The following is a 19,843-nucleotide window of genomic DNA, read 5'->3' on the forward strand; positions in this document are numbered from 1 at the left end:
CATTACTTTTTTTTTTTTTTTTTTTTACCACAAATGAATTTAAAATAGTTATGGAATGTTTGAACCTTGTTTTGAACAATAACTAGGTCTATCCTGAAGGGGAATATTATAAGCAAACAAGGGAGGTTGCTATGGGGGCCACCTGTACCCCCTCTTTGCAAACCTGGTTTTACTACACTGGGAAAAAAGTGTTTTGTGTTTAAAATCTCCTTTTTATATAAACATGGTGCTGTACTTTAATTTTTTAGACAATGTTTTTGTATGATGGAAAGGCACTAGAGTTGAATTGGATGAGTTTATTCAATATATAAATGCTACCATTTAATTTTTAAGGTTTACTAATATTATTAATTACAAAAAGGACATTACTTGGATGTCAAGTTGACCAAGGTTCTCAAGAGCAACAATTTAAAATGGTCTTTGTACAGGAAAGAAATTTTTACCAATTCATATCTATTTTTTAACAGCAACTACTCCTTCACCACAAAAAAAGGAATAGTAAAGGATCAGATGGTATGAGTTCCCCATACGACATCAAATTATAGTGATTTAGTAAAAGAAACAGTATGTGTGGCTAAGCTGTTTTTTTAAAAAGAGGATACTTAGAACAACTAGTTACCAACTTGAAAAAAGAAATAAGAAAGGTGTAATGCCACATTTACTCCCCTTCTAGGTACAAAATGGAGGGGTGAAAATTGTATCAACTTAAAATATGATGAACGTGTTACAAATGAAACAGAATCAAATTACAGGAGATGCTTGACATTGCGATACAACCATATGGTGGTAACAGAAAATTATTCAAAAATATTGGAGAATTTTTATAGTTACCCAATAGTTCAGCAATTTTTTCCAAACCCTCTTATATAGTTATAAAAGTGGATGCAGCATTAAAAATCTTATTGAAAACAGTACTGACAGAGAAAGACTGGGACTTGGGTAAGACAGAGTAGGTAATTACAAATGCGGTATGCGCCGTCAGTATAACTTCATGGCACACTGCACTGATATTAAGCGCCAAACAAAAGTGCTTCTTTTATTGTGTGTTTTTTAAGCTTTACTATTAAAACTTTGTTTTGGTCAAATTCGTGGTCCGTGGATTCCTTTGGAAAGTTGTTGCTGCTCATTGTCTTGACTGATATTAAGCTCCCTACTATTAACATTCCTATTATTGTTAACAAATACTTTACTCCTCCCTCAAAAGGTATGGTTTACCTTGCCTATTGTATGGTGTGTGTCTCATTTTATGTTGGGAAGACACAGTGAACTCGAAAAGCAAGGGTTTATGAGAATTATTGTCGCCTCACAGTAAGACATTGTCCTGTTCGATTCTCAGCTAGAGAGTCTTCTGTGTGGAGATGTGCATGAATGGGCATACCTTCTTTGAAGGCTGTACGTCAGGGCCGGCAACTCGGCACATAAAAATCTACTGCCAATCATTAGCGGACCGGAGTTCCGCTGTGGCGACCCCTAACCGGGAAAAGCCGAAAGACACAACATTAAGGCATAACTAAACAAGTTGAAATAAATGCACTATATTGGCATTTAAAAACATTCAAGAAAGGTGTATTCCTGTTTTGGGTATTAGAATAAGTAGAACCAAACCGTAGGGGTGGACAGTGGGAGACTTGACTAGAAAATCGGCAATTAATATGGCAATTGCGTTTTAATGCATGTTTACCCCCAGGACTTAATGGACAGCTGTCGCTACGTACAGTTTTGAAAATGCGTGCAGCTAAACTACAACAATGTTTTTGCACACTAATTTTTTTTACAGTTAAAAAAAAACAATACCTTGATTCACAATTTGAGGACAGGAACACTGTCAATAAAATTAATGATGCACCTTATGTATTTTACCAAAAGCTTTTAAAATGTAAGAAGTTTTGTTTTACAAAACAATACACAACTATCAATTTTACTTGGCATGTGTTGTTACTTTTAACAAGTTGCTGAGTGAGAAAATTTGTTTTATTGAGATACACTTAAATAGGAAGTGAGTATAAACAAACGTACTTGCATTTCCTGTCAGTGAGATTTAAAAATTAGAAGTTATGTACCTACCATAACGTTCCATGTTAGTTGTCTTCTCTCGCCTTCTTTCTTGCTGGATGGGTTCGGAGCCGATCCTCGGCTCCGACTCGGCACTTGCTTTAGCTTGAGAACTCCTTTTATCAGCTCGAGGCAACCCTATATCCCATGATGCAAGGCGGAACTACCTCAGATCTCGTTTGGTAGCTAACCTACCCTGCTAAGGACTAACCTAACATATTTAGGAAACCCAAGTCCATAATAAAGAGTCCTCTAATGAAGGCTCAGGAGGAAACAACCTGATAGGAACTCTTCAAGATCTGTCCAGGACAGGGGGAAGGAGGGAGGGACGCAAGAAAGAAGGCGAGAGAAGACAACTAACATGGAACGTTATGGTAGGTACATAACTTCTAAATGTTAAGTTGTCAATCTCGCCTTCATTCTTGCTGGATGGGACCGCGTCCCTAGCACCTGTATCCCGGGTGGCTCAATGGAACAGACTCTTGAGAACTGTGGAACCAAAACTGGCCCTGTCTCTGGAGGCCAAGTCTAACTTGTAATGAGAAACAAAGGTATGAGGAGTGGCCCAAGTAGCTGCTGCACAAATGGTATCAATGGGTAGTCTATCCTGAAAGGCTGCAGAAGTGGATAGACTCCTGGTTGAGTGTGCTTTCGGTTTAGAAGATAGTTGCTTGCCTCTGAGAGAGTACACATAGGAAATGGTGGAAGACAACCATCTGGATAAGGTCACTTTAGACACTGGGAGACCTATCCTGTTTTCTGCATAGGAGACAAATAATTGGTCCGATTTCCTGAATTGTTTCGTTCTATGCAAATAGTACCTGAGCTGACGATGGGCATCCAAAAAAATGAAGCTTTTGTTCAGCTCTGTCAGAATAGTTTGGGAAAAAAACTGGTAGATCTATGGATTGATTAATATTGGTTTGAGACACAACTTTGGGGAGAAAGGACGGGTTCGTTCTTAAGGATACCCTGTCCTTATGAAAAGCCAAGTAAGGGGAACGGATGCAGAGAGCTTGAATCTCGGAAACCCTTCTTGCTGAAGTGACAGCCAGTAAAAATATAGTTTTCCAGGTCAATAATTTCAAAGAACATGAAGCAGACGGTTCGAAGGGAGGTAACATCAAGGATGCCAACATTAAATTTAGATCCCATTGCGGAGGAGGATGCTTAATCGGAGGCTTCAGGAGAAAAACTCCTCTCAGAAAGGCCTTGCATAATCTATGAGACATAATGTTATTATCATGCAAGCCAACATGATACTTGGAAATAGCAGCCAGTTGAACTTTAACTGTAGATGAAGAAGATCCTGACTGAAAAACCTCAGCCAGGAAATCTAAAACAGAATGCACAGGAGCAGTAAAGGGATCAATATTCCTGGAATTTGCCCAAATAGAAAAACGTCGCCACTTGCTAGCATAAACAGTTCTGGTGGACGACTTTAAAGAAGACACTAAGATGTCTCTGACGGAATCAGAGATCATCGGAAGCCTGGCTAGGGAAGGAAGTGGAGCAACCAAGCAGGGAGGTTGAGAGAATGAATGGCCCGGTGCTGTTGACCCGACTGGTGGATCAAGAGATCCGGAACTGGGTCCAGATGCCAGGGCTGCACCAGGAGGTGACGATGCAGAGACGGAAACCAAATTTGTCGAGGCCAGTAAGGGGCAATGAGAATCAACTTGGCCCAACGGTGGCTTTCTGAATGACTTGTGGAATCAAGGGAAAGGGAGGAAAAGCGTACAGAAGTCCCCGGGGCCAATCCTGGGTTAGAGAGTCTCTCAGGGGTTGGCCTGGTAGGGGAAAGAGGGTGAAAAATCGGGCACTTGTTGTTTTGGGGTGTAGCAAAAGATCGCAACAAGGTGTGCCCCACTTCAGAAAAATCTGATCCACTACAGATTGATTGAGAGACCACTCGTGAGGCATGAGAATGGATCTGCTCAGCCTGTCCGCCAAGAGGTTGGACCTGCCGGGATGTGCGTTGCTATCAGAAACCGATGAGAGGAGATTGCCCATTGCCAAAGTCTGAGAGCTTCTCGACACAACGGATAGGACCTGGTCCCGCCCTGCTTGTTGATGTACCAGACCACGGACATGTTGTCCGTTTGTACTGCAATAGTCCCCGTGGGAAGAAAGTCGTTGAGGGCTTGCAACGTTAAAAGCACCGCTCTCATCTCCAGGACATTTATGTGCAGATGGTATTCTATGGGTTGCCACGTCCCGTGGACCATCCTGCCCTGATAATGCCCCCCCCACCCGATCAGAGAGGCATCTGTAGTAACTGTGGCAACCGGAGGAGGGGGAACAAAGGGTCGGCCCTGATGAAGAAGAGGGGAAGATATCCACCAGGTCAGATGAGTTCTGCACGATTGTGTGACTAAGATTTCGTGCCTCATCGGAAGACTGTGGAACGACCACGGAGTGAATAACATCCACTGCAGAAGACGCATGTGGAAGCGAGCCAGTGGTAGAAGAACAATGGCCGCAGCCATAAGACCTAGAACCTTTAGTATCAATCTGGCTTTGACCTTGCTGCTCTGCAATAGAATCCGAACGAATTTTTGGATGTCCAGAATTCTTTGATCTGTTAGTCTGGCTAACATTTTGACGGCGTTTAATTCTGCGCCTATAAACGTGATAGATTGGCAAGGCCGCAGAGAAGATTTTTAGAAATTCACTGAAATTCCCAAACTCCTGCAAAGCTGCAGAGTGTAGTCTCTGTTCTGAAGAAGCTGACACCTGGTGGTGGCGGAGAGGAGCCAGTCGTCTAAATAAGGAAACACCTGGAATCCTTGACGTCTCAGATGAGCTGTGACCACTGCCATGCATTTGGTAAACACTCTGGGGGCTGAAGTGAGGCCAAAGGGCAGGGCTCTGAATTGGTAATGACTGGTCCCTAGCCGAAAACGGAGAAACCTTCTGGAGCGCCTGTGAATCTTTATGTGATAGTACGCATCCTGAAGGTCTATAGAGCACATCCAGTTGTCCTTGCCCAGAAAGGGCAGAATGGACTGAAGCGTGACCATCCGGAATCTTGCCTTCTTGACAAATCTGTTTAGACTGCTCAGGTCTAATATTGGTCTCCAATCTCCCGTCCTTTTGGGGACCAAAAAGAATCTCGAGTAGATGCCGGATCCTACTTGGTCTGCCGGAACAGTCTGGACGGCTCTTTTTCCTAGGAGCTTTGAAACCTCCTGTTCTGCCAAATCCCTTTGACCGGGTGAGATGTCTGGAAGGGATTGTTGAGGTACGGGATACCTTTCGAAGGGGATTTTGTAACCCTCGGATATGATCGACTGTACCCACATATCTTGTGAAAGGGAATGCCAGGCTACTGGGTACAGCGAAATCCTTCCCCCGACTGCCTCCAAGGGTGGACAGTCGGGCAACACCTCAGGGGTGCTGAAAGGGCTTCTCAGGAAGAGACTCCCTGTTGCCCTGGTTCTGAGGACCCCCCCTGCCTCTAGGGCGGCGTCTATTATTGTTACCCCCTCTGCCTCTGGGGGTAAACTGACCACGTGTGTCCAGTGTAGCTCCTTGGGCTTTGCGGAACCACATCTTCCCTCCCTTCTGACCCTTGGGATATGGTCTAGAAGGGGTGGAAAAATGGACTCCAACGGCAGAAAGTTTTACAGTCCTGCTCACACCTGGTCAAGGTATCCTTCACCTGAGGTCCGAACAAAGCCGAACCATCAAAGGGGATATTGGTGAAGGACGCCTTAAAGGGGTCCGCAAAATTACAAAGCCGCATCCAGGCTTGACGTCTAAGAGCCACTCCTGTGCCTGCGGCCCTGCTCGCTCCATCGGCCGCATAGGATATGAGCCGCATGGAGGAGTTGGATAAGGAATTCAGGATTGCTAGCTGTGAGGCAATCTTTTCTTGAGCCCCAGCAGCAGAAGGATCCTGGACCACTTCACCTAGTTCCTTGAGAATATCTCTTTGAAGCCTGGTGAAGTGACAAAGGTAGTTCAGCGAACGCATAGCAAAGGTCGCTGAAGAAAACATCCGCTTTCCATACCTGTCCATGGTCCTAGAATCCTTGTTAGGATGGACAGGTACTGAAGGATCCGCAGTTCCTTCTTAGTGGCCGCCACCACCATAGCATCCACAGAAACGCCTTGGAAAAAAAACTGTTTGTCCGTAGGGGCTGTAATAAACTTGGATGGCCTCCTGGGACAGGTTCCACAGAATCTGGAGCTGCACGCCTTCGAGCCACTACCTGCATAAGTGGGTCGAAAGGCGGAGACACCCAGGAGGTGGAGGGTCGGGATCCAAAAGCCTCCAGGTATACCGACATCCTCGGAGGGATCAATGGATGGCCAATTCCCCCTCTGTTTGAGGAGCTCAAGGATGTCTGAAAAGGAGACATCCTCAGAGGGGGATCGTGGGGAACCCTCCGACTCATCTAAGTCGGTATCGGATGTAGTAGACTCAGGGGAGTCTGTGTGTTTCCTCTTACACGTCCTCTTCCGAGGGGGTTCACCTGCAGGATCAGGAGAAACTTCGGAAGAGGAGGAAATTCCCAATGGGGAAACCTGGGGCGATGGATCCCTGGGCCTGAGAGCAAGAGGCTGGCAAGAGGTGTCTACAGGCACCGAAGAGGGAGGAGCTAGAGGGATGGACCGCTGACCTGGCTCAGAAGCCAGGACACTCCTCATCACCTCAAGGCTCCTCCCGGGAGACCGGAATATCCCGCCCAAGGAAACAGGAATTCCGGCTCCACTGAGAGGGAAGGCTCTGAGGCCGATGTCGGTGCCGAAGCTTACCAGCCGAAGCCCGAGAGGGACACGGGTCGGACAAGGGTCCGATGCCACTAGCCCCTCGGAGCCGACCAGGAACTCGACGACGGATCCCTCCAAGGAAGGTCTCAGGGAGGAGATCGGAGCAACGACGGAGCCGAAGGATGTATCGTTCGCGCTGAAACAGTCGCTGTCCCGAGAAGCTCCGGCTCCGAACTCTGGTGGGGAGTCGGAGGAGGAAGTTCAAGGGGTGAAGCAATAGCCGAAGTCTGCTGAGACGGGCTATGGAGCATTTGGGCCAGTGCCTGCGACTTTAACAGCCTGCTTACCACCCTCTCTAAGTCGTGGTCAGACAGCCTGGAAGATCTCGAAGATCGGCTCCGATGGCTCCGCTCCGACAAAAGAGGAGACCCCGGAGCAGAGTGGATACTCTCCAACGAAGGGGACCGAGATCTCTTTCGGGACGAAGTCATCGGAGCCGAAGTCCCCTGAATTCCAGATGGAGCCGAAGGTTTCACGGCTCCGATGCTGGATAAGGTGTCGGCTCCAGCCGGAGCCGACAAGGCAACAGTAGATTGGGTGTCGGAACCAATCGGTGCCGAGCCCACTACTTTAGAAGCAGAAAGATCGGCTCCAGCCGGAGCCGGAGCCGGAGCCACCGGAGGAGGCTTAGACACTGTAGCCTGAACCTTCGGAGGCTTAGAAGGTTTACTGGACCCTGTTTTAGAGGGAGAACCTTCTGGCTTAAGCAAGCCACGGAGGATCAATTTATTCCTCCTTTCCTGCAGGACTCTCTGGCTAAAAGAGTGACACAAAGCACAGGAGTCCTGCAGGTGCAAAGGCCCCAGGCAGTAAACACAAGAAGTGTGACCGTCTGTCAGAGACATTTTCTGACAGCACGAGTCACACTTCTTGAAGCCTGAGACCTTGCCTTCCTTAGACATAGTCCTAGAGGAAGAAAGTCACACACACCCCAACAATCACACAACTAATCCCCAAACACACAGACACACAGGTAGGGATTAAGCAAGGGGTCTAGGCCTAACTGAAAACTCTTTTAGAATTATAAAAAAGAATTTAAAAGTTTTTAACTATAAGGGAAATAGGGTGGGCTGTAGAAACACTACACACTATAAAAAGGGGAAAAAGGGAGAAATAAATCCCTGACTAAGCTTTCTGAAAATATCAACTTACCTCAGCTGGCAAAGGAGACCTCTTTCGCTAAGCGGCAAACGAGATCTGAGGTAGTTCCGCCTTGCATCATGGGATATAGGGTTGCCTCGAGCTGGTAAAAGGAGTTCTCAAGCTAAAGCAAGTGCTGAGTCGGAGCCGAGGATCGGCTCCGAACCCATCCAGCAAGAATGAAGGCGAGATTGACAACTTAACAGTGAACTGTTTTGTGTACTAAATTATTCTGATGAAGACGAAAGTGCTCAATGAATTCTGTTTTGAAAAATTAACGCAGTTGTGTTGGTCTGGAATCCTTCTGTGAACCATTTCAAAGGTGGAGTGTTTTTGTGGTTATTAGTTTCTGCTTCACTTCAGTGCCTACAGATTTTTGCTGCTTAAGTAATGCATACCTGTCACCGACCTCGATTTCGCAGACCAAACCTGATTTTGTCTCACAATTTTGCTCTAACCTTCATAAAAAGTTTGATTTGCTCGTAAAGCATTCAAGATTACTTTCAATAAGCAGAGACATCAGTGTTTCATATTTGCCATTTTCCAAAAATGCATACTAATGCAAAGTTTGCTATTCTTATAACATTTTAAGTGAATTGGAGTAATATTTAAAATGTGTTCCTGATTTTGACCCTTTATTCTGCTATTATATTTGGCTTTGCCCAGATTTCTTGACCAAAGAAGTTGAGAGTTACAGTATATGGTGTTCTGCCATGTATAAAAAAATAAATAAATCCCTGAAAGAGAAAACCATCCCTGAAGACTGGAAACATCAGCTATTCTTAAAATCCAATGTGTTCACGGAGATCACTTGCTGTGGGCTGCTGATCTCTCTAGTGCTTACCTTACACATGTTCATCACCAGCTTTATTCTAACAGGGTGATTTCACAGCCCTGTTCAGTTAAACATTGTAATCAAGAAATTAATACATTGGTAGAGATCTAAGAACAGAGCTCAGAGATTAGGTGTTGGTGTTATACAGTGTCAAATACTTTAGATAAATCTAAGATCATGGTAAACCTAATTTAGCATTATTGTTATGTTGATTTCTAGTGTTTATGAAGTTTAGGAGAGCAGTGGTTGCACTGTAACAGGGTCTAAAACTATGCAGTGTTTGGAGAGGAGGTTATTTGACTTTATGTGTTGTATAAACTCTGCATATATACACTTTTCTAGGATTTGTTAAAGTGGGGAATGTATTGGGCTAGGGTACATCAACAAAGTGCAATAACTACAGACCTGTGTGTGTAATGACACTGGAAACGGATGGAATGCATTTCTTAGATACAGACATATTTGCCAGTATGGAGGTGGGGGAAACAATAGCATCAGCAGCCATTTTTAAGCAATCAGGGCAGTTTGTAAGCAGCTAAGCAATTTATGCTTCTTGTCAAGTCCGATTATATTAAAACTAGGTGCTAGGATTTCATTATCAGCCATATCTATTTCTAACCAGGTTTCTGTGGCTTTGGCTATATTGGGGGACAGAAAGAGAAGAACCAAAGTGCCTAAATCCTGCTCTATGGTTAGCCAAAACAGTGCTTGAGTGGGAAAAAAAGGACAGTTGGCCAATTTCTGATATAAATTTCACAGTTTTGGGGTAAATTAGTTTTGTGACAGCCTCGAAAGACACTAGTTCAAGTCCCTATCAATACTTTTCCACAAACAAAAATAAAAATTTTAGAGACAAAGACATTTTTAAAGTTTTCCCCAATACAGTTAAATGTAGTTCAAAAGCCAACTTTTTGAAGAGTTTGTTTAGTGGCAACCACTAAAAACATACTTCCTAGCTTAACAACTGAGTTTTATTTGAAAGGGTATAATTTTCCTCAGAACAAAGTGATAAATATGCTTCTGGGGAAGCCTTCCACTTTATCTGCCCAGCCTTGGTAAGTGCTTGCCCATCATCAATGACTTAAAGTTCAAAAAGAGAGCACAGTTCAATGGTAAGAAAGTTTTGAAGGTTTGGCTGCCTAAATACCGACTTTACGTGGCTCTTTTTGATATCTTCAGTTGTTAGGGTGCATGGAAGGTGTTCTAAAGGTTTAGATGGTGGCCAACAGTTATATCCATACAGATTAGACTACTGCAACAATGATCTAATAACTGGCATTCTGAGTTTGCCCCACTCAGAAAGTCAATGAAGGGTGAAGGACCAGTGGTTGAAACTGGAAGTGAAGGACCTTTGAAGCAGTACTGCTATGTAAAAGTGTGAACTATGTATGGCTAGTACTGAACACTAGATACTAATGCATGTGTAACTGACAAAATCAGTTTAGTAATTCACTGTTATATGTTCTGGCTGTCCTGCATTTGCCTTACCTTTTTTGTATGAGTGTCAACACAGTTGAAGATCATTACTTTTGAATGAAAATGGACATGGTTTCCTTTCTAGAACTGTACATCTTTGTATGGGTGGTCTTGGTGCTCCTTCAATTGTGAATTAAATTTCTGAATGTAGAATCAGCAGGTGCTGTGGAGAATCCCCCCCCCCCATCTTATGGGCAATGCACTAAAAAATTGCATATAACAAGCATGACGCTGTGGTAATTTAAAGCAAAAAAGAAGTATTTACACTTGGCTGTTCTTCATAGGACCGTCTCATGGATCAGTCTGACTCTGGTGGCAGACAACCTCACTATGAATGCAATATGCCTCAGAAGAATGCTGAGACTCACTGTCACCTTACAGACTCTATTTTTTCTTTTAAATACATCTTATTTATGCCTCACTGTGTAAGCAAGCATGGACACCTTCTACAAAAGGAAACCATGAAGACCAGAAAGCTTCTTTCCTCTTCACATTGGTGGAAGTGATACTTACAAAGCAGTATGCAGAAGAAGCAAGATCAAAGACATGTTTGAGAGACAATACCAGGAAATAGGTAGATATGCCAGCACAGAAAGTGTGTGATGTGGATGAGAATGGAAGAAGATGGGAAATAAAAATCAAGGTGATAAGTCGGAACATGTTGAAGGTGAATAGCACAGTGCAATAAAAAATAATGGAGGAGGGTGTGAGGCAAAGAGTAGAAAGTGGTAAGGAAGGAGGAGAGGAAAGAATGTGGTTTAGTGAGAAATGATGGAGATAACACAAGCTGTAGCTCTAATATACCCATATAGTGCCCTAACACAAGCTGAAGCTATAAATATAGGTTCATAGGTTGGTACTGGGCTATCTGCCAGAAGGGATACATTAGCCCAGCCATGTTGTGCGGTATTCACCGCCCCTTTAGTAGTTCCCTAGACCCTTGTACTAGCAGCTAGTACCCTTGGCCCCTATCTAGTAGTGCTGTTGGTGTGATCCCCGGTGTGAACTTTGTTACCCATCCACTCATCAAGGTTCCTCTTGAAGAGTGATAGTGAGGGGCTCTGTCTTATGTAGATCGGGACCCTGTTCCATAGTAAGGGAAGTCTCTGCGAAGGGAATCTATCCCTCCAGCATGTTCTATTCATTGTTGTGTTGAGGTTTATATCCCTACAGCGTGTAGCTCGAGTAGATTTGGTTTTGCTAAGATGGAGCATGTTCAACAATTCTGGGTTGGACATGGCTCTGTACGTTAGAAAGAGATCGCCTCTGAGAAAGCGGTATGCAACAGAGAACAGTCTTAGCTTTTTCAATCGTGCGGCATAGGGTAACTGTTTGAGGCTGGTAATCCTCTTGGTTAGGTACCTCTGCGGTCTATCCAGCTGCTGGAGATGTCTAGCCAGGTACATTCCAATTTGTGCATTGTACTCAATAATGGGTCTGATGAGGGAAGAGTAGAGGGGCACCATTACATCCTTAGATCTTGATGCAAACCCTTTCATGATCAGATGGGTCACACAGAAGGATTTTCTAACCACTATGGCAACATGGTTATCAAAGGAAAGCTGACTATCTACTTGGGTCCCTAGATCCCTTATTTCTTCTTTAGATTTCAGGGGATTACCTCCTATGTTGTAGTTTATGGTACTCTGTTTTTTCCAAAGGGGATTACTACGCATTTTTTTGCATTTAGCTTGAGACCATGGCTTTGACACCATGCATCAGTCTCATTTAGGCCCTTCTGGAGGATCTCCATGTTGGCCAGAGACTCTATTATAGCACCCAGTTTGCAGTCCGCAAACTTAGTCAGCCACAGCCCTTCCGTGCTTGCCTGTACTTCTGAGAAGTATATGCCAAACAGGAGGGGCCCCGGGACAGAGCCCTGAGGCACACCACTAGTTACTGGTCTTGATTCGGACATAGATCCCGCTACTCTTACTTTATGGGATCTGTCCGAGAGCCAGTTTGCGATCCATCTTGTGACGTAAGGGTTTATGCCCAGGCTGGTGAGCTTATCAATAATACCTGAATGGGGAATGGTGTCAAATGCTTAAGCAAGGTCAAGGTAAGCAGTGTGCACCTCCTTTCCCTTATCTATAGCCTGAGTAACTGTCTCAAAGAAATCCACCAGGTTCAGGAGGCATGATCTGCCCTTGACGAAGCCTAACTGTGTGGGGTCCAGCGACTGGAGGTGCCCAATCTCTCCATTTATGAGTTCCATAATGATTCGCTCCATAGCCTTACAGATCAGACTGGTCAGGCTTATTGGTCGGTAGTTCCCAGGGTCAGTTGTGGCCCCACCCTTGTGTAGCGGGACCACCGTTGCCGAGCGCCACTCTATGGGCACATATCCTGTGGAGAGGCTGAGACTGAACAGGGTATTAATATGCGGGGTTAATTCCTTTTGGAGCTCGCGTATGACACAGCCTGGGACACCATCTGATCCCATGGAGGCAGTGTTTTTAGCTTTAGATAGAGCCTTGTTAACCAATGTATCAGTAATAATTGGACTTACACAATCCCCTGGAATGGTAATAGGCCCTGTAGGTGGTGGTGTTGGGGGGGGGGGGGGGTTGCACTGAACCTGTCAGCCAAGATGTTGGCAATGTCAGAAGAGTCAGTGTATTTTGTTCCATTTTGTACTAGCTCAGAACAGACCTGAGAGTTGCCATTTAGGTTTTTGATGTAGCCATAGAAGGCCATATGGTTATCCTTGGCAACTTTCATTTCAAAATTAGCTTTAGTTGACTTGATGAGGGCCCTCAATTTCCTACTAATGCTGATCAGGGATGATTTTTTCTACTTGAGATTTGGCCTTTTTTTATATAAGTCTCCTCCTTTTATTGTAAAGTTTGGTTATGGCCGGGGTCCACCAGACTGTTTTTTTCTTGCTTGAGGAAGAAGTCTTGGTTTTATTTGGGATAGCATGGTCCATGCAATCCTGAAGATGCATATAGAGTGCCTTGGTGTAGGATTCCGCATCCTGGATATCATTATCCTTCTGCAAGGGAATAGTGAAGCTTTCCACTTCGGATGCAAGTAGTTTGAAGTTTGCTTTGGAAAGGTTTTTGACTATGGTTTCTTTGACTGAAGGAGGTGGAGTGGTGAGGATGTCCAGAGTTATCAGTTTGTGGTCGGATCTGACCAAGGAGGGAGTGATAACGGGTGTGGTACAATGGGTGCCCATATCTGTGATGATTAAATCCAATATGTTGTCCACTCTAGGTGGGGGAACATACTAGTTGTTCAAGGGCATTTGAATTTATAACTTCCATGAATCGCTGAGCATAGGAGTTGGAACATTGGTAGTTCGCCCAGTCTATACCAGGGTAGTTGAAATCACCCAAGATTATGGTGTTGGGTAGGACCTTTACATTTTCCAATGTCTCAAGGAATGCAGAGTGAGCATCTTGGGACATGGTGGGCAATCTATAACTGGCTACGACTTGAAATGTGGTTTTGCCTGCTGATAGTTGTGCATGGATGATCTCTGGGGCATCATGCTGCGCTACTAACCTGGAGATATGGGTATCCTTGATGAATATGGATAAACCTCCGCCCTTTCTACGGCGATCCGGTAACTGAGGCCGGAAGGTATGATATGAATTGTAACCTGGCAGTGCTGGGATGCTCTCGAGCCTTGAACCAGGTTTCCGTCACTGCACAAACATCGATTTTCTCCATGCCGAGGAGAGCCTCGAGTGTGTGCATTTTGAGGTTGAGACTTCTGGCATTGAGTAGCATTACCCTTAGTTTTTGGTTACCTGTGCTGGTTACAGTGTTTGGTTTGTCCTTTGCGCCTTGCCTAAAAAAGGCACTATGGGGACAGCAAGAGCCTTGGCCAGTATTCGAAAACCTAGGGGTGACTGGTGCAATCCATCTCTGGCAAAACAGCGAGGCTTGTCTATCATGTCATCCCAGGCAGACAGACACTGGATCCCCTTAGAATGACACCAGAAGCTTAGCCAGTTGTTGAAATTGATCATTTTGTCTTTGTATTGTGGTATCATTCTAGGTGAAGGTAGTATGCTACTCAACATCAGGGTCATACCAGCTTGGGCTACATGATCAGAGAGCTCCTCAATATCTCTTCATGTAGTCCAGGGAGGCACATCTTAGATCATTCACACCAACATGTACAATGACAGTGTCATACTTGTACTTGTTCTGGAGTGACCCAAGTGCCTGCGTTATGTGGCGGATCCGAGCACCCGACAGGCAGCTGACAGTAACCTTCGCCTTGTTCAGCCTGGTGAGTGGAACATCCGTGTGCCTTACTATAGAGTCTCCTATTACTAGCGTGTTAGGTATGGTGTTTTGCCTTAAGGGCTGTTGTGAGGCACACTGCTGAGGTGAATTATGCGTTTTCTGACTTGTGTTTGGGGGTGCAGGTTGCTTGCTTGTCTGCTTTGGAGGGCACGGTTTCTTTTTCAGATTGGTACCTAGTGCCTCCGAATATGTTTTTGTGTATTTATGTGTATGTTTTGCCGGTGCTTGTTTTGTAGATTCACGTGCGACAGGTGGTGTGATGCAAGTGTGTCCCTTATCCTCTTGACTGTCTGTTACAGTCATGGGTTGAGCGCGCTTAGCCTCCAGTCTGGCTGTGTATTTGCATCTCTCACAAGTGTTTGTGTCTAGAGGTAAGAGGAGAGGGTTGTTTGTATACATGAGGCAGTTGTGACATTGCCTCAGGATGCCCAATTCCACCAGATGAACTGGAGAGTACACCTGAAGCCGACCTCTGTTATATATCAGTATAGTGTCCCTAAGACAAGCTGTAGCTATAATATACCCATATAGTGTCCCCAAGACAAGCTGTAGCTATAATATACCCATATAGTGTCCCTAAGATAAGCTGTAGCTATAATATACCCATTTAGTGTCCCTAACACAAGCCTTTAGCTATAATATACCCGTATAGTGTCCCTAACACAAGCTGAAGCTATAAATATATCAGTATATAGTGTCCCTAACACAAGCTGTAGCAATAAATACATCAGTTTATAGTGTCCCTAACACTAGCATTTAGCTATAAAAATATCAGTATAGTGTCCCTAACACAAGCTGTAGCTATCAATATAATGACCCTAACACAAGCCTGTAGCTATAAATATATCAGTATACAGTGTCCCTAACACAATCCTTTAGCTATAAATACAGCAGTATAGTGTCTCTAACACAAGCAGCAGCTATAAACATATCAGTACAGTGTCCCTAACACAAGCCGTAGCTATAAATATACGAGTACAGTGTCCCTAACACAAGCCTTAAGCTATAAATATATCAGTATAGTGTCCCAAACACAAGCTGCAGCTATAAATATATCAGTATATAGTGTCCTAACACAAGCCTTTAGCTATAAATATATCAGTATAGTGTCCCTAAAACAAGCTGTAGCTATAAATAGATCAGTAGTGTCCCTAACACAAGCCTGTAGCTATAATTATATCAGTATATAAATGTCCCTAACACAATCGGTAGCTATAAATATATCAACATTAGACAGAGGCACAGTAAACTAAACCTTAAAAAGGGCACAGTATACTCAAATCAAGGGGTGGCGTAAGCCATACAGAATCGGGCTAGGCTTATAATTGCCTCAGGGCAGACAGCCTAGTATGAACCTAGTGTCCTTAACACAAGCCTTTACCTATAAATATATCAGTATAGTGTTCCTAACACAAGCCTTTACCTATAAATATATCAGTATAGTGTTCCTAACACAAGCCTTTAGCTATAAATATATCAGTATAGTGTCCCTAACACAAGCTGTAAACTATAAAGATACAAGTATAGTGACCTTAACACAACCTGTAGCTATAAATACATCACTATAGTGTCCAAAACACGAGCTGCAGCTATAAATATATCAGTAAAGTGTCCCTAAAACAAGCTGTAGCTATAAATATATCAGTACAGTGACAAGTAACACAAGCCTTTAGCTATAAATATATCAGTATATAGTGTCCCAAACACAAGCTGTAGCTATAAATATATCAGTATATAGTGTCCCTAACACAAGCTGTAGCAATAAATACATCAGTTTATAGTATCCCTAATACTAGCATTTAGCTATAAATATATCAGTATAGTGTCCCTAACACAAGCTGTAACTATAAATATATCAGTATACAGTGTCCCTAACACACGCCTTTAGCTATAAATATATCAGTATACAGTGTCCCTAACACAAGCAGCAGCTATAAGTATATCAGTATAGTGTCCCTAACATAAGCCGTAGCTATAATATACCTGTAAATTGTCCCTAACACAAGCTGTAGCTATAAATAGATCAGTACAGTGTCCCTAACACAAGCTGTAGCTAAAAATATATCGGTATAGTGTCCATAACACAAGCCTTTAGTTATAAATATATCAGTATATAGTGTCCCTAACACAAGCTGTAGCTATAAATATATCAGTATGTCGTGTCCCTAACACAAGCCTTTAGCTATAAATATATCAGTATATAGTGTCCCTAACAGAAGCTGTGATTATAATATACCAGTATAGTGTCCCTAACAGAAGCTGTAGCTATAAATATATCAGTATGTCCCTAACACAACCTGTAGCTATAAATATATCAGTAGAGAGTCCATAACACAAGCCTTTAGCTATAAATGTATCAGTGTAGTGTCTCTAACACAAGCTGTAGCTATAAATGTATCAGTATATAGTGTCCCCAACACAAGCCTTTAGCTACAAATATATATCAGTATAGTGTCCCTAACACAAGCCTTTAGCTATCAATATACTAGCATAGGGTCCGTAACACAAGCCTTTAGAGATATACAAGTACAGTGTCCCTAACACAAACTGTAGCTATAATATATCCATATAGTGTCCCTAACACAAGCTGTAACTATAACTATATCAGTATAGTGTCCGTAACACAAGCCTTTAGCTATAAATATATCAGTATATTGTCCCTAATACAAGCTGTAACTACAAATGTATCAGTATAGTGTCCTTAACACAAGCTGTAGCTATAAATATATCAGTACATAATGTCCCTAACACAAGCCTTTAGCTATAAATATATCACTATAGTGTCCCCAACACATGCGGCAGCTATAAATATATCAGTAAATAGTGTTCCTAACACAAGCTGTAGCTATAAGTACATCACTATAGTGTCCAAAACACGAGCTGTAGCTATAAATATATCAGTAAAGTGTCCCTAAAACAAGCTGTAGCTATAAATATATCAGTACATTGACAAGTAACACAAGCCTTTAGCTATAAATATATCAGTATATAGTGTCCCAAACACAAGCTGTAGCTATAAATATATCAGTATATAGTGTCCCTAACACAAGCTGTAGCAATAAATGCATCAGTTTATAGTATCCCTAATACTAGCATTTAGCTATAAATATATCAGTAAAGTGTCCCTAAAACAAGCTGTAGCTATAAATATATCAGTATAGTGACCTTAAAACAAGTTGTAGCTATAAATATATCAGTATAGTGACCCTAACACAAGATATAGCTATAAATATATCAGTATAGTGTTCCTAACACAAGCCTTTAGCTATAAATATATCAGTATAGTGTTCCTAACACAAGCCTTTAGCTATAAATATATCAGTATAGTGTCCCTAACACAAGCCTTTAGCTATAAATATATCAGTATACAATGTCCGTAACACAAGCTGTAGGTATACATATATCAGTATAGTGTCCCCAACACAAGCCTTTAGCTATAAATATATCAGTTTAGTGTCCCTAACACAAGCTGTAGCTATAAATATATCAGTATAGTGACCCTAACACAATATGTAGCTATAATTATATCAGTATAGCGACCCTAACACAATATGTAGCTATAATTATATCAGTATAGTGTCCCTAACATAAGCTGTAGCTATTATTATATCAGTATAGTGTCCCTAACACAAGCTGTAGCTATAAATATATCCCTATAATGCCCCTAACACAAGCTTTTAGCTATAAATATATCAGTATACAGTGTCCCTAACACAACCCTTCAGCTATAAATATATCAGTGTAGTGTCCCTAACACAAGCTGTAGCTATAAATAGATCAGAAGTATAGTGTCCCTAATACAAGCTGTAGCTATAAATATATCAGAAAATAAATGTCCCTAACACAAGCTGTACCTGTATATATAGTTTCCCTAACACAAGCTGTAGCTATAAATATATCAGTATAGTGTCCCAAACACAAGCTGCAGCTATAAATATATCAGTATATAGTGTGCTAACACAAGCTGTAGCTATAAATATATCAGTATATAGTGTCCCTAACACAAGCCTTTAGCTATAATTACATCAGTATATAATGTCCCTAACACAAGTGGTAGCTATAAAGATATCAATATAGTGTCCCTAACACAAGCCTTTAGCTATAAATATAATCAGTACAGTGTTCCTAACAGAAGCCTTTAGCTATCCCTAACACAAGCTCTAGCTATAAATATATCAGTACAGTGTTCATAACACAAGCTGTAGCTATAAATATATCACTAGTGTCCCCAACACATGCGGTAGCTATAAATATATCAGTATAGAGTGTTCCTAACACAAGCCTTTAGCTATAAATATATCAATATAGTGTCCCTAACACAAGCCTTTAGCTTTAAAATACCCATAACATATTCCTAACACCAGCTGTAGCTATAAAAATATATCAGTATAGTGTCCCTAACACAAGCCTTTAGCTGTAAATATATCAGTAGAGAGTGTCCCTAACACAAGCCTTTAGCTGTAAATATATCAGTAGAGAGTGTCCCTAACACAAGCTGTGGTTATAATTTATCAGTATGTCCCTAGATAAGGTGAGGAATAGCATAGCATAGCTTAGAATACACTATGTAGAAGGATTGCAATTTTTGTCTAGCCAGGAGTTGAGCTGGAACACAGCTATTGACATTTGAAAGATTTCACCTGACATATTTGTTTAAAGGTAAGGGGGGGGTAGAATTCCAGATTTTAAAGACTTAGGATGAACAGAGACAGACAGAGAGAATAAGGCCTCACTTGCAACTTCACAGTATGGTTTGGATGCTGCAGTTAAAGAAAGGAAGGCGCTACAAAGAGTGGTGAGGGTTGCAGAAAAGGTAACAGGTTCCAGTCTTCCATCAATCAGCATGTTTTCCTGCAAGAAGCACCCAAAGGCCACCAAAATAATACAGGGCAACACACATCCTATGCATGGACCGTTAAAGCATCTGGCATCAAGCAAGAGATATTGCAGCATCCACTGCAGGACTGCAAGATTCAGTAACAGCTTCTACCCTACAGTGAGGATACTCTAGTCCCAGGGTTCTGGACACAAAAGTCAATTTGTATATATTTATCCAATATAGACTTACATATATTACAAATAACTGCAATATTTACTTATTGCATCCATAGTCAGTATTATTTAACTCACTCAAGTGCAACATTAGACAAATAACTTATGCACATAGGGTAGCTAATTTAACTCGGGGGGGGGGTATTCCTTTTATATACAAGTACTGGCAAATGTCTCTGCTCTGTGTGTATTGGGAGTAGTACCGTATTTGCTGGGTATGTTTTTTCCTCTACTTGTGTGTGT

This window comes from Protopterus annectens, chromosome 16.part0 (genome assembly GCF_019279795.1).
Source record: "Protopterus annectens isolate FY-2018-M chromosome 16.part0, PAN1.0, whole genome shotgun sequence".
NCBI lineage: Eukaryota > Metazoa > Chordata > Ceratodontiformes > Protopteridae > Protopterus > Protopterus annectens.